We start from the raw sequence: 13181 nt of genomic DNA, 5'->3' as shown, positions 1-13181 counted from the left end.
AGCAAACAGGAGAATACCTAGAAAGAAAGAATCAAATGAATGTAGAAGTACTAAATGAAGTACTATAGGTCTGCAGATGATAGGAAGGAAACCCTTCCATGCTGACCAGTAAAGGACTAATATAAAACAGCAAATAAAACACTATACTACAATCAATAAGAATCCTAAACTACTAAATATAACCCAGAATAATACATCAAACCCAAACATTTCTGTAGTTATGTAGTTAATTTCCATGCAAAACTGAATTAAAGATGATCCAGTCACTGCAGTGGCACCAACTAGTTTTAATGTATACTTTTTTGCAGAAATAAAACCCCCTCCCACTGATGTGCTGCTATGGAAAAGATCTTCAAAACTGGCTTGATGAAATAGCTAAAATTACCTACCACAGAAAAAAATAAGGCAGTATTTATAAAAGTCATGTCAAAGGCAAAAAGTAGGCCAACAGGGAAGGAGGATTCTTAGGTTTCGTTTATTATTATTACATTTAGTTCTTTTATAGTAATTTTACTTATTACAGCAATAAGTTAAAATAAACTCTTGGGGAGATAAGACAATTTCAGGTTATCATTCTGTTAGTATTAACCAGGAATGAACCTGGTTAGAAAAAAGAAGCAAAACCAAATGCAAGTTAAAATGTGAGCATTTACATTGTTGGAAAATTCTGCTTCCAAATAATTTCTTATCTCCACTCTCTTATTTCTCTTATTTCTACTGGCATTAAATCTATAGATAGGGAAACCTGTCTCAGATTTTGCAGAAACTGTTAGCAGCATCTTTTAATTTATGCTTGATTCATCATGGCATTCACACCCAGGAGGAACTATTTTAATCAAGGGATTACTCTTTAGATGAGGTTATCTACATGCTGAATTTTACCTAACTACAGTCTTTATAGCTAACCTAATAAAATTATCACTTCTTCTTGATAGCAAGATAGGGAGCAATCTTATGAATAAAAAAAAAAATGCCATGCCAACTTTTCCAAAAATTGTTTTGTTTTGAACCTCCATCTGTTCTGCTGATGTGCCAATACCGAATCCGCTTTTCACAATGGCAATTTGTTTATGAGGATGTCTGTTCCCAAGAGTTCACAAACTGTCTGACAAAGTGAGCTACAATGCAGCCAGCAAACACCGAGAATATAAAAATTAATGCCAAGAAAGATACTGCTCCCTACTGGCTGATCTAGGTAGGAATAGACAACATTTTCCCTTCATATTCATCTGTTAAAAATTAATTTTCCCCAGATAAACCACGATTTTGAAATATAAAACAAATATCCTTTAAATGAGCAGCCAGCCAATTATTAAAATGGAATAAATTGATGCGGTGAAGCACACAAAGTGTTATGCTTTCTAAAGGAAAATTAAATGAGGGAAATGCCAAATATCGCCCAAAGTAATTCTTCTTCTTTACCTCTAAGCTTTATAAAGGAAAAATAGAAAATATAAATTAACTATAAATAAAAAATTCAACTAAACAAACTAGCTTGGATATAATAATGCTTATTGTTAGAATAAGGATACTTAAATTCTTAACAATAGTTAGAATTAAATTTTATTTTACTTATTTTTAATATGGCCGCTTTGGCTACATGTCACATTTCTCTACTCTCCCTAATTTCAACTGAGATCTAACAGTAGAAACCTGGAATACAGCCACTGTGGATAACAGCTGATTTCATCGCATTTCAAGGACACTGCAGAACAACATCAACAACAACTTCATGGACTTGACAGTTTGCAAAACGTACCAAAATCTGTACTTTGATTCCAGCACATCAAAACAATCTCATATAAGGCCTTGCCTACCCAAGGAAATTACTGCAAAACATGCTGAAATGTCAATATAGAGCCTAATTGCTCATTTGTACTGGCTTCCCACAGGGACGCTTACTGTACCTCTGTAAATGGATAATATAGTGGTTTAGTTTAAACCATTTCCAAAGGATACTGGCATTCAACCACTTGAAAATTCTTGTGCATGATCAGAGGTAAGAAGCTAGTAAGGAATATCAACTTTGCATTAAGAATCCTGTGTTATTTTCTTACATAGATTTAACATTGATTTGAATATGTGTCAAAACACAGAACTTCTCAATGGCTACCAAACCAGGCTTCTGAAGCCTGAGACATTTTAGATGTCTGGCTTGAAAAGGCCTCTCACCTCTGAAACTTTGAGGTGATTCTGATTTTTTTATTCTCTGCACAGATAGGAGGGTGGATTTTTCTCTTTGCTTCTAACTCTAGAACTTTCGTTTTTGGAAAAATTGTAATCTGTCAACTCTAAGCTAAATTTCCACTTGGCTCCAGAATTTGGGTTTGCCTCTTTGCATTAAATGTACACTATTAAATAACTCTAAGTCCTAAAACTATCTATACCAATTCTAAACTGTGTTTTATGCTAGCAGTTTAGTTAAAGTTACCTGGAGATACATCCTTTGTGGTAAAAACAGAATTGTACTTTACTTGCTTCATCATATATGAATAGTAGATATTTAAACCGTCATTAAAACAAGGTTAAATTGTTATTTTCCAATGGTATGCAGCTAAAAGGATTTGGGTGGAGTTTTCTCCTATGCAATATGATAGGATATATTTCTCCTATAGTATATTTTGGACACCCACAGGCTAACAGCTGCGTAACAGTTCAGCAGTGTTTTCAAACTGCTAAGCACAACTAGGATGAGGAATAGCTGGGGGTCAGATATCCATCTTGACAAGTTTACAGCTAGAGTAAATTTTAATCTTACCATGTTGCCTTCAGTGTAAAAGTTACAGAATGGGCTTGAAGGAAAACGTCAGTAAGATTCTACTTTCTGCACTCCTATGAATGGCGAGAGAGACTGCAGTCCTTGTCTCTCAGTTGGCTCTGTGGTTTAACACGCTCCAGTAAAATTCCATTATCAATGAAGATGTCACAGCTCATCATAACCCCCCCCCCCCCCCCCCCGGCAACAAAACAGGTAACAAAGGCAATTAAGAGTTCCAGGACCTGCCTTTTCCCAACTACACACATATCTTCTTCAGCTTAAGGTAGAACAATTGCAGGAAATGGTGGAATTATAGCATTTTTTTTTTCCTAGAAGGGGACTTTGAAACTTAGAAAAGAAACGCCTATCAGTGCTCTACTTACACAGCCATGAATTGGAGGAAACTGGCCGCATCAAGTGGATTTAAGCTGACTGACATGACAGAGAACCAGATTGTCACTTCCTGAAAGGGATGGGCAAATACACTCCCCGGATGCACCTTCCTCTAACATTTCCTATGCCTTTCCCTATTAACCCCCTCAAAGTGGGTTAACCCTATTAATCCAGGATTCCACAGAAAAGGTTGCTACCTGAACACTAAAAAGGCACGTAAAAATGCAGTTCCTCCAAACACATTCAGTGTAACAGCAGACAGTTTTGCACTGAAATTCCATAAATGAGGGAAGAACAGGCTTTGAAAGGAGGTAGATAAGACATCCATCATGAAATTAGCTGAACTCCAAAGAAGCTGACTGCTTGATGTTGCAAAAATGCTACTGAAAACCTCAGTGTGTGGCCAAACTCTTTTTGTGGAGTTAGCATAGCCTCTCAGCTTCACAAATCACATATAACTGGAAGCTCATTAACCCTTGAAGACACAGGGGGAAAATACTATATGTTTGATTACAAGCCATTACTTCATATGGAAAATTACTAATTAACAAGATCTTAAGAGACAGTTGAAATCTTAGCAGGAGAAATTTCAGATAAGTGAAGTGTAAGGCAGCTCCTGAGGATTAATGACCAGCTGGTGTGAGTTGATGGCACCTGGCTGAGCTTCAGACTCTGAATCCCATCTGGTCATTAGTTCTCAGGAAATGTCTTGAGCCTCAATCATTACTGCTATTGTAAAATGAAAATTAAATACACACACACAAACACACGCATACACACAGAGGTCTATGGTGCTTTAAGAGCTGTTTCAGTTGGTATGTCCAGGACATTGCTGGAGAATTAGTACTCTGTAAATTAGCCAGCTTGTATCATTTCTCAACATGCCATTCATTTTATAATAGATTACATATGGTATTGCCACTTGCCAGGCTACACCATGGACGTTTCAGTTTAGCATCTATTTCTACACATCTTCCTGTCTTAAATGTCTGCTCAGAGAAATAACATTTCTGGGTCAAAACTAGATTTCCTCCTTTAATCACATTCAAACGGAGATACCAGTTTTGAATTTAGCCTGGAAGTTTAGCTGCGTATGTTTTATATCTTAAAGAGTTGTTTTAAATACATACTTTTTTTTTTAACCTACGCTGGTCCAGGATAAGGTTTGACATTCCTAATCTTAGTATTTTGCTTCTCCAAGCTACAGAGGCTGACACACACTATACCCACAATAACCAAACGTGGTACTTTGGACATGTGTAGCCTGCATGTGACCTATACTCACCCTGATTTTACATCAGATGAGCTAATCCAGACCCAGAAGCAGTATAGCTAACTAGCCGTCTTCAGTTGCCTCAGACTATGCTGATTTGGCTTCTTGAAATAAGGTAGCATCACAGAACTGTTTTGCACAGTGCTGTGTAAGGGGGACTTCAGCGTTACACAGCATTACACCATAGGGATGCTCCTGCATTCAAGTTCACAAATGGCCCTGAGAGACTCCAGTACTGGTACTTTTAATGCAATACAGGGTGATCATCTTAACTGAAACAAAATACAGTAAGACACTTTTTAAATTTACATACAAATGTTTTTTTCTCAAAATAATAACAGACAATCAAGACAGAATAGTATACTCCCCCCTCAGCAATATACTTCAACAAGTCAGCAGCAACACTTCTCCAAAGCTTTTACATAGCCCAGTGATGATCATCACCGGCATGACTATTTGACTATTGCATTTTTATATGCTGCAGACAATTAACAGGTGAGCTTAGTTTAGTTACTGGTGGGAATTTGTTCCAATCATAAAGTCACTAGCATACTTGGTGTCTTTATCAGTAAGATCACTTTGCTTCTTAGCAGTGTTTTCCATTCCAGCCCCAGAATGCACTCTCATTCCCAAATAGCCCTGAGCAGATCTTTTTTACGCTTATTCTAAAGAATCTGAGGCTGAGACACAGAGGTTAAGTCTCATACGAGGCCACACATTAAGTTAGCAGAAGAGCTGGGAACAGAGGTCAACAGTTCTGATTTCCAGTCCCCTTAGTCTAAACACACATCTCCTTGAGAACAGCTGGTTCCACAAAAATGCTCCTAACAGCAGCTGACCATGAACCGCCTTTTCGAATAAGCCTCACAGTCTACTGGTTCATTTTTAATGGGTGAACAATGGGGAACTGCAACAATGACTGCAACACGGAGAAATTCCTGAGAGTTTATCACCGCTTATGATTAATGAGAAAAATGTTCCTTTCATGTAGTTATTACAACTACACCAATAATCCAGCTATTCTTCCTCCTCCTTAATTTAATGGATCACACAAATACACACAAAATGATCCTGATGTGGGACTCCCAACACTGCTAATCTTGCTGAGAGAAGAGGAATCGGCTACCCATATTCTTCTATATGTGTAACACACGACTCTTCAAGTCCACTAGCAATGCTAGTGCACCTGTGAAATGTGGATACAGCTATATACCATTTCCCAAAATGTAGGCTGTTCCTCTTCTCCAGTTAATTGCTTTTTTTTCTTTCAGCTAGAGCTTCACAGCCATGCATAGTGTAACTCATGTACCAGGTGTGGCCCTGAATACTTAAAAACATCTGCAGACAAGATTTGTCTTCTTTTTACTCCACAAGCAATGAAGTGAAATTTTGCCTTCTTCCTTGCATGAGGAGAGCTCTGGGACTAATTCAGCTGCAGATTTTTCCTTTTTCTCCTGCCTAGCACAGTTCCTGTTCTAATCCAATGACTAATGCTAAGGCCAGAAAAGGAATAAGTTTATCCCAGCAGGAACAAAACCTCAGGATGAAATAAAGGAGCTAAGTAAGTAAGGATTCCACATGCAAAAATATTAGCATGAGTTACTTCATACACAGTAGTACTGTTTTATTCCTGCCCTACCATATTGTATTAGTGTCTTATTTGTAAAAAGAACCTGAGTGAAAAGCCCATATGAACCCTGGTTGCCAAGCATCTCATCTGCTATTATCTCATAAATAATAACCTACAGAAACCTTAAAATGTGCTGTGATTCAGAGAAATGTAAAGAAAGGAATTAGGAGAAAATGGAAGTAAACCAAACTGAAGGATGTCAGAAACAAAATTTTATGATGTTACATTGCACTCTCTCTCTTCTTTAAAGACAAACTGTCAAACCAAACTGGGGATGTTCAGGTCCAGATCTGACCCCATCTCGGGAGAAAATTCAAAACAGACGAAACTAAAAACGAATGAAGAATCAGAGACAGTGTTGTTGTGTAGATAGGTTTGCCCAGCATGTTATTCCAGTCCCTTGGGTTTCAGAGACATAAGTGGGACTGTCTTCCCATCAACTGCCAAACTGATGGTAACAATGAACTGCTGCTGGACTTAGCAGAGAAGGTGCTCGTTGCTGCCTGTTGTACACTTAGATACTAGATAATGTAAGATCAGATAAGGTCACCTCTGCAGTAGCGTATGAAAGTAGTCAGTAGTGTATGATGGCGAGAGCTATCCTGGAAAAAAGCCAGACAGTCTCAGAAAGCATTTGTTTTCTGCTTCATTAATAAGTGTTCGCACAGTCATTACTGCTTATAAATTCTTGGGATAAAATTGTTCAGTCCTATAGCACTAAGCTCTCTTTAAACACTCAAAATAGTACATACAAAATCTCCAGCCAAAAGGAGCCACTACACTGCTTTTAAGACGACAGTTCATCCAGAAATAACGCCAGATACAGGCATCCACCATCTGAAGGGTAATTATAAGATTCCACGTCAGCTATCAGTACAAAAATCTGTGACAACAACAATTGAAGGTAACTGTGTACATGCCAGCATCCAAAAAATTTCTGAGTCACCAGGATCTCTATTTAAGGCTTCCCTGAATACCATAAGACATTCTGATTATTCAGTAGAAATAATAAAGAACAAAGTGCCTTGTTCTCTTGTGTACTTTTTACATTGAAACTACATCCTCTGCAATTCAAGAGCAACAATGTAATGCTCCTTAGTTTATTTTCATATAACTCTTCTGAACTACAGGGTAATAGGTTTTTCTCTGTGAGATAAATCTCACTTCAGAGTTCCGTTACTCAACCTGATTTTTACACAGAAGGGAAATGAAGTTAATCCATTCCGTGTAGTGTGAAAACAGTTGTTTCATTAAACCACTAACTAGAATCTCAGATTAACTACCTTTTATGAAAAGATATAAATAGATATAGTGGAATCTATTTATAAGCCTCCAGTTCCAAGCCAGTGTTCCTTTAAATTCCTCTGCCAGACTTGGAAAGGAGATACAGCAATTGAATCAAAAAGAGACAACAGTTGACCTTCAAGAGCTGGGGAAAGTTGGGATGCAGGTCTGGATTTGAATGCCTGAGCTTTGGGGATTTTTTTTTATCTGATTCATAACTTTGCAGCTTGAGCTCATTTCTCAGAGTAAGGAAGATCTGTTAACAACCCATAACAGAGTTACAGAGTTGCAGACTAGCAGATACTCACATTTATTTCAAAGGACAACAACCACGTGATGATTCTGTGAATATGTTTATGTCTTTTTCCTAAGTCCAACATTAAGACATTATTTGTCAAAGGAATTGCATAGATTTCAGTGTAAATTGGGGTAGTTAGTCAGAACAGAACACAGTCCTGAATCAGTTCTAGAACTGATATCTTAACACTGCGTATTTTTGAATACTGTTAATTAAAAATAAATCATTAATTTTCCTGACCAGAACATTCTTTAGCACACTGAAGTTGCATCAAGCAAAAAAAAAAGCTATAGTGGCAAACCATACATCAACAAAGTTACACACTAAGAAAATCATCATGTTTCTAAAACAAGTCTTATATTTACTGAGAATTAACTGTGCTATGAACGTCAGTTTGTGCAGCTGTCCCCAAAAGAGGACAAGTAACAAAGTAAACAAATTATGGAAGATAACTAAGAAAGCAGTTAGGATTAGGCAGCAGGAAAAAAAAAAGACACCATGCGTATCAGTAAATAATTTATGCAAGAAAGGGAAGCTATATGAATTTTTAAAATTCTGTGAAAAAGAGCTAAGACAACTTAAGTTCTAAACAGAAGCAGATAAACTGACTCTTATCACAAGCTTGAATATTTGAAGAAGAAACAAATCCTCTTAGCTTTTTTCTCCATTTATGATTAACTGCAGCATTCGGAACATCTGATGTTTTCTGAATCCAAAAGGCAGACACGCCAGCAGGAGATGAACTACAGTACACCCAGTTATGTCAGTCTTCTGCATGGCTTTTATCCCTGGGTGTGAGCAGTGATTTCCAGCCATGTGAAAATCAATTTGATGCACTTTTCAGACATCCATGGTAACAAAAATCCCTCATATTTAAAGAGTAATTTATACACAGGGGAGTATTGCTTTTTTAAGAAAATGCAATGCATAAAATCAATCATTATTTCAAGAGAGAATTCAATTTCAAGAGAATTCATTTGACAGTTCCTTGCTAAAAATCAAAATGTTTTATCCTGTTGTCCACAGCATGCTCAGGGAAGTTTTACCTAGTGAAGTAACCTTGACATTTTTACCACTGTAACTCTGAAGACATGCTACAGCCCAGTGAGAAGGTATTTTCAAATTATTGCTTACTTCAGTTATGCATATTTTGACTACGAATAAGTATTGCAAAATGAAGCTTGAACAATAGATATCCTCATTTCAAGATTATTCTTAGTTTCAATTTTCACAAAATTAGTGGCTAAATAAAAAGATTTATATTTTAAGATGATATATGTTCTGCAGTACACACACAGCATGGCTAGGCTGTCCTTGGCAACCTTAGCTATTCTCAAGGATTTGCATTACAATCTGTGTCAATGATTCCCAAATTTCTTTCATCCTCACTCACTCCTCTTTCATTCACACTTGCATTTCAAACTGCTTCTACAGAATCTGCTTCAAAAGTCCTCTTGCCAACTGAAAATCAACATATCAAAACCAGCTCTTCTTCTTTCTTCTCAACTCCTTCCCTCCTACTTTGCTGTAACTGTCAACAATTCCACCATCCTCCCTGTCCCACAAGCCCTTGAGTGCTGTTATCATTTTCAGCCGTTCTCCACTTGCAAAGGTTTAATTCATCTAAGCACCTGCTTAATGTTAAATCCTCCTGCTTAAGATAATCTCTCCACAGCAAAGTTTGAAAATAGATATCAAATAAACCTCAAGTGCCACAAGACTGAATTGTATGGAAGGAGGAATTGCCAGCCTCCAATAGTCCTGCCTCAATCTGGCAGATAAGAAAGTGGAAACTATTACTCCTACAAATCAAAGTGTATTTGATTCCTCACATCAGTTATTAATTTTCTCTTATTTCATATAGATTTCCGCAGGTATAGGGAAATGAAAACGACACAGACTGGAAAATAATCATTAGCAAGTGAACAATAGTTGTAGGTGCTTGTTAAAAAAGCTAATACCATCTGTATTAAGCAAGACTGCCTATTATGAAAGGCTTACATAATATCAGGTCCCACTCCCATTTCACAGTTAGGAGACAGCTGTGGCTTTGTTATAGAACATATAAATAAACAAGCCACTGTTAGTGGACTTGATTAATCACTTATTCATCTTGTTTCTCTTCACTATGCACAGAGTTTTAACTGATCCATGGGCAGAGGCTCTAGAACAAACACTGCAGCATAGTTAAGATGATGAATCCATCTTTCAACTAAGATTTCAAGAGCATTTTGTCTCGTCAATGAGATAAAGAAACAAGAACAGAAACGTCATGATTTTTTGCATTCCAGTTTAGAGCATGTGGACTGCATTTCAGTGGCATGTCCCTGAAACAAACATTTTGATAGGACAGAATAACATGCACTTACAAGGGAACATGGTAAGCTAAAACAACTACACCATATTCAGCAGGAAAGATAAAGGATTTCGTCGTCGTCGTCTTCTTTTTTTTTTTTTGGTTCAGCTTAATTTAACACAATCATGTTCTTCTCTTGAGGTAACCAAAGTGATCCAATATTTTCTTTATCATCTAGGAAATTCCCTAAATCAGACAAATGTAATGGGACTATATTTTGCATTGTTATGTTGAAGTATTAAATTTAAAAGTGAAACTTGGTAAGATTTACCTATTCCAGTAGTCTTAAATGTGTAATGTTTTCAATTACATGAAACAGAGACTGCAAACACCACTGTCTTTTATGTGCATTTCAAGACCAAATCTTGTCTTAAGCGAGTCTTCAGCAAATCCTGTCTTAATCATCTTAACCAAATTGAATGAAACAGGGGGAACAGAACTTGATATTTAGCAGGAGTTTACAAAGTTTCCGTTTACAAAGTTTCATAATTTGCTCTCATATGCTAACCTGGCTGCTGTATTTTTTCATGCAGCTAGACTATCTGACAGTGTAAGCTTCACAACAAGGGCAGAGAACACAAAAAGTTTTAAGGAAATTAACAAACAGAAAATATTAAGAAATCCAGACCCAAACAAGCTGATCAGGAAAGTGAAGAAGATAAAGCAAAAAATCCCTATTACTGTCTGGCGCTTACTGCACACATTGCTCTAACACAGCCAGCCATGGCTTATTTAGTTTCAGATAGGAACTATAAAGCTTATGCTGTGTTTGCCAGAAGCACTGTAAGTTCATTTTAGAGCTAAATGCTATTATTCACTGGCTGGCAAGAGGGTGGGGTATGTTATAGATGTTTAATATTTATTGAGTTTAAGTGGGCAAAATGTTGCCTAATCTTAGTATTTCTCAATCATAGAGCAATATAATTCCCTTGGCACTGATTAAAAAAAAAGTCAAAATATTTTGAACTTACAGTGTACGATTACTACTGACTGATAGATTTGACCTGTGAATTTTGATGATAAAAATATTTTCCAGAAGTACCCAATTCACTTCAAGTCCAAATTCCATGTGACATATTACTTCTGGAGCAAAAAAAAAGTCTCAAGAGACTAACAGCTGTTTTCATTGTCTTTGAACTTATCATTTCTTAGTTAATAGATGTTTTCATTGTTTTCTACTAACATCTTTACAAGCACCATCTGAGTTTGTCATTTTTCATGCTGTCTTCCCCTCTGTAACTCAATGATTTCTGTCTGTCAATTTAGCTCATAAACAGGGCAAACAAGCACAGAGCCATATGGGAATGTAAGTACAACTAATTTCTGATTTGTTTTAGTTTCTGCCAAACTTGGACTTCATCCTAGTACTTTCTTCACATAAGCCATTATGTCATATGCTCAGGCAAAATAAGGGAGAAAGAAAATTTGATCTGGATTAACAAGTCAATAAATTGTTTGCACAACATCTATTTCCTAGAGCTTATGAAAGCCTACTAATGAATTAGCTGTCCAGCTCCCCAGATTGCACCATTGCAGTCAACATCCACATTTCCTACCAGTGAATCCTTTCCATTTGAATAAAGCTTGATTATTTGTGATGTGGAAAGGCAACAGGACAGGCAGACCCACCCCAAGCCTGTACACAGGCTGTGAGGCTGCAGGGCTACTTTTCCGGGCAATGGTTTGGAGAAATGACATGCCCTTTGCTGGCATAGGCTTGGAGCACAGGTCAGAAATTAATCCTCCCTCAAGAAAGTCTTTACCCTTGGCTGCAGTTGTTGCATATCCCCACTTAAATATTTCAGTAAACAAGATATTGCTGACCATACACTAACTCATCCTACTGAGGTGATATGCTTTAAAAAAATAACACAAGTCCAACTGGAGGAAACCCTTGGAAGACCCTCAATATGCTATTCACTGGAAGTTCTTGAAGATCTAAAACCAAAAAAGATGAAGCTAGTTTTCTATCTGCTTGTGTTTTATTTATTTATTTTTTTTAAGATAGTCCTCTTTCTTTTGCTTTCCCTACAGGAGATTAGTCCAGAAGTTAAACAAAGCTTTTTAAGAACCATTTTGCAGGATCATTTAAAGAAAACACACAAAATAACCCCAAAACACAACTGAGACAAATATGAAAATAGCATACAAAGAAAAACAGCTGAGACAGCATCAGGCAGAGTGAAAAAAAGAAAAGTACTGAATAGAAAATATACATCTGAAAGTTATCACCATGAGAAAATGATAACTTCAGAAAAGACATGATGCAGTGAATAGTTACAAGGAATAATTATTCATTTACTATTTTTTTCCATTAGGAAGAGGGTTTTTTTTGTTTTTTTTTAAGTGAAGCTCACCTATGTTTGGTTTGGTTTCTTGAATTTTGGTTGCTTCCAAAGGACTTTCATATCCTGAAAAGTTTTTAAAACTCTACTTTTATTAATTCCTTTAATGTAAATATTTCTCTTATCATTTGAATGCATTTTCATGTATCTTCTTTTCATGTTTAGTATCCTAACAACACTTGCACCTGCAGTTTAGAGATCCTGTTACTCTTTCGTAAACAACATATCTATACATAATTTTCATAATATATGATTAAGGCACAGAGGCTGTATACTGAACAACAATGGCTAGCACAAGTAGGAAACTAGCATTCTCCTGGCTTCTAGACTTGTACTCTGAAAACTCTTCAGTAGTTTTTGAAATGTACTAGTACAAAGAAACAGCCCATCTTTCTCAACATGGGTCATCTGGACAAACTTATGATTTCACTCAGCACAACAGCATCAATGTTAATCAAAAAAATTCAAATCCCTTCGAACTAAGTACATTACAAAATCAAGTTAAGGCAGAGAATAGCATTTGTGTAGAAACAAACAATTGAACACAATACTTGGCTTTTATTCCCTTGCTAGATTTATTGAGAACTTGGAAGCCAAAACTTTCCTTTTTGTTTTTGTTTTAATTTAATGCCAATATCTAGAAAAAACATCTGGTTATTCTACAGTATATTATTATTAAAATTGCCAAACAGAGAACACAACATCTTTCACAGAGAGTACTGAATGTACCTCTCAGTTTGCTCAGGTTTTATTTTCGAAAATGATAAGGGCTGTTTACCGCTTTCTTTAAATGTCTTTCTTTAGAGAGGCAATTCTTGTAAAGGATTCAGTCTTCGTCTAAGAG

Source organism: Dromaius novaehollandiae, chromosome 7, assembly GCF_036370855.1.
Source record: "Dromaius novaehollandiae isolate bDroNov1 chromosome 7, bDroNov1.hap1, whole genome shotgun sequence".
Taxonomy (NCBI): Eukaryota; Metazoa; Chordata; class Aves; order Casuariiformes; family Dromaiidae; genus Dromaius; species Dromaius novaehollandiae.
The sequence above is the reverse complement of the archived record's forward strand: the minus strand, read 5'-3'. Positions refer to the sequence as shown.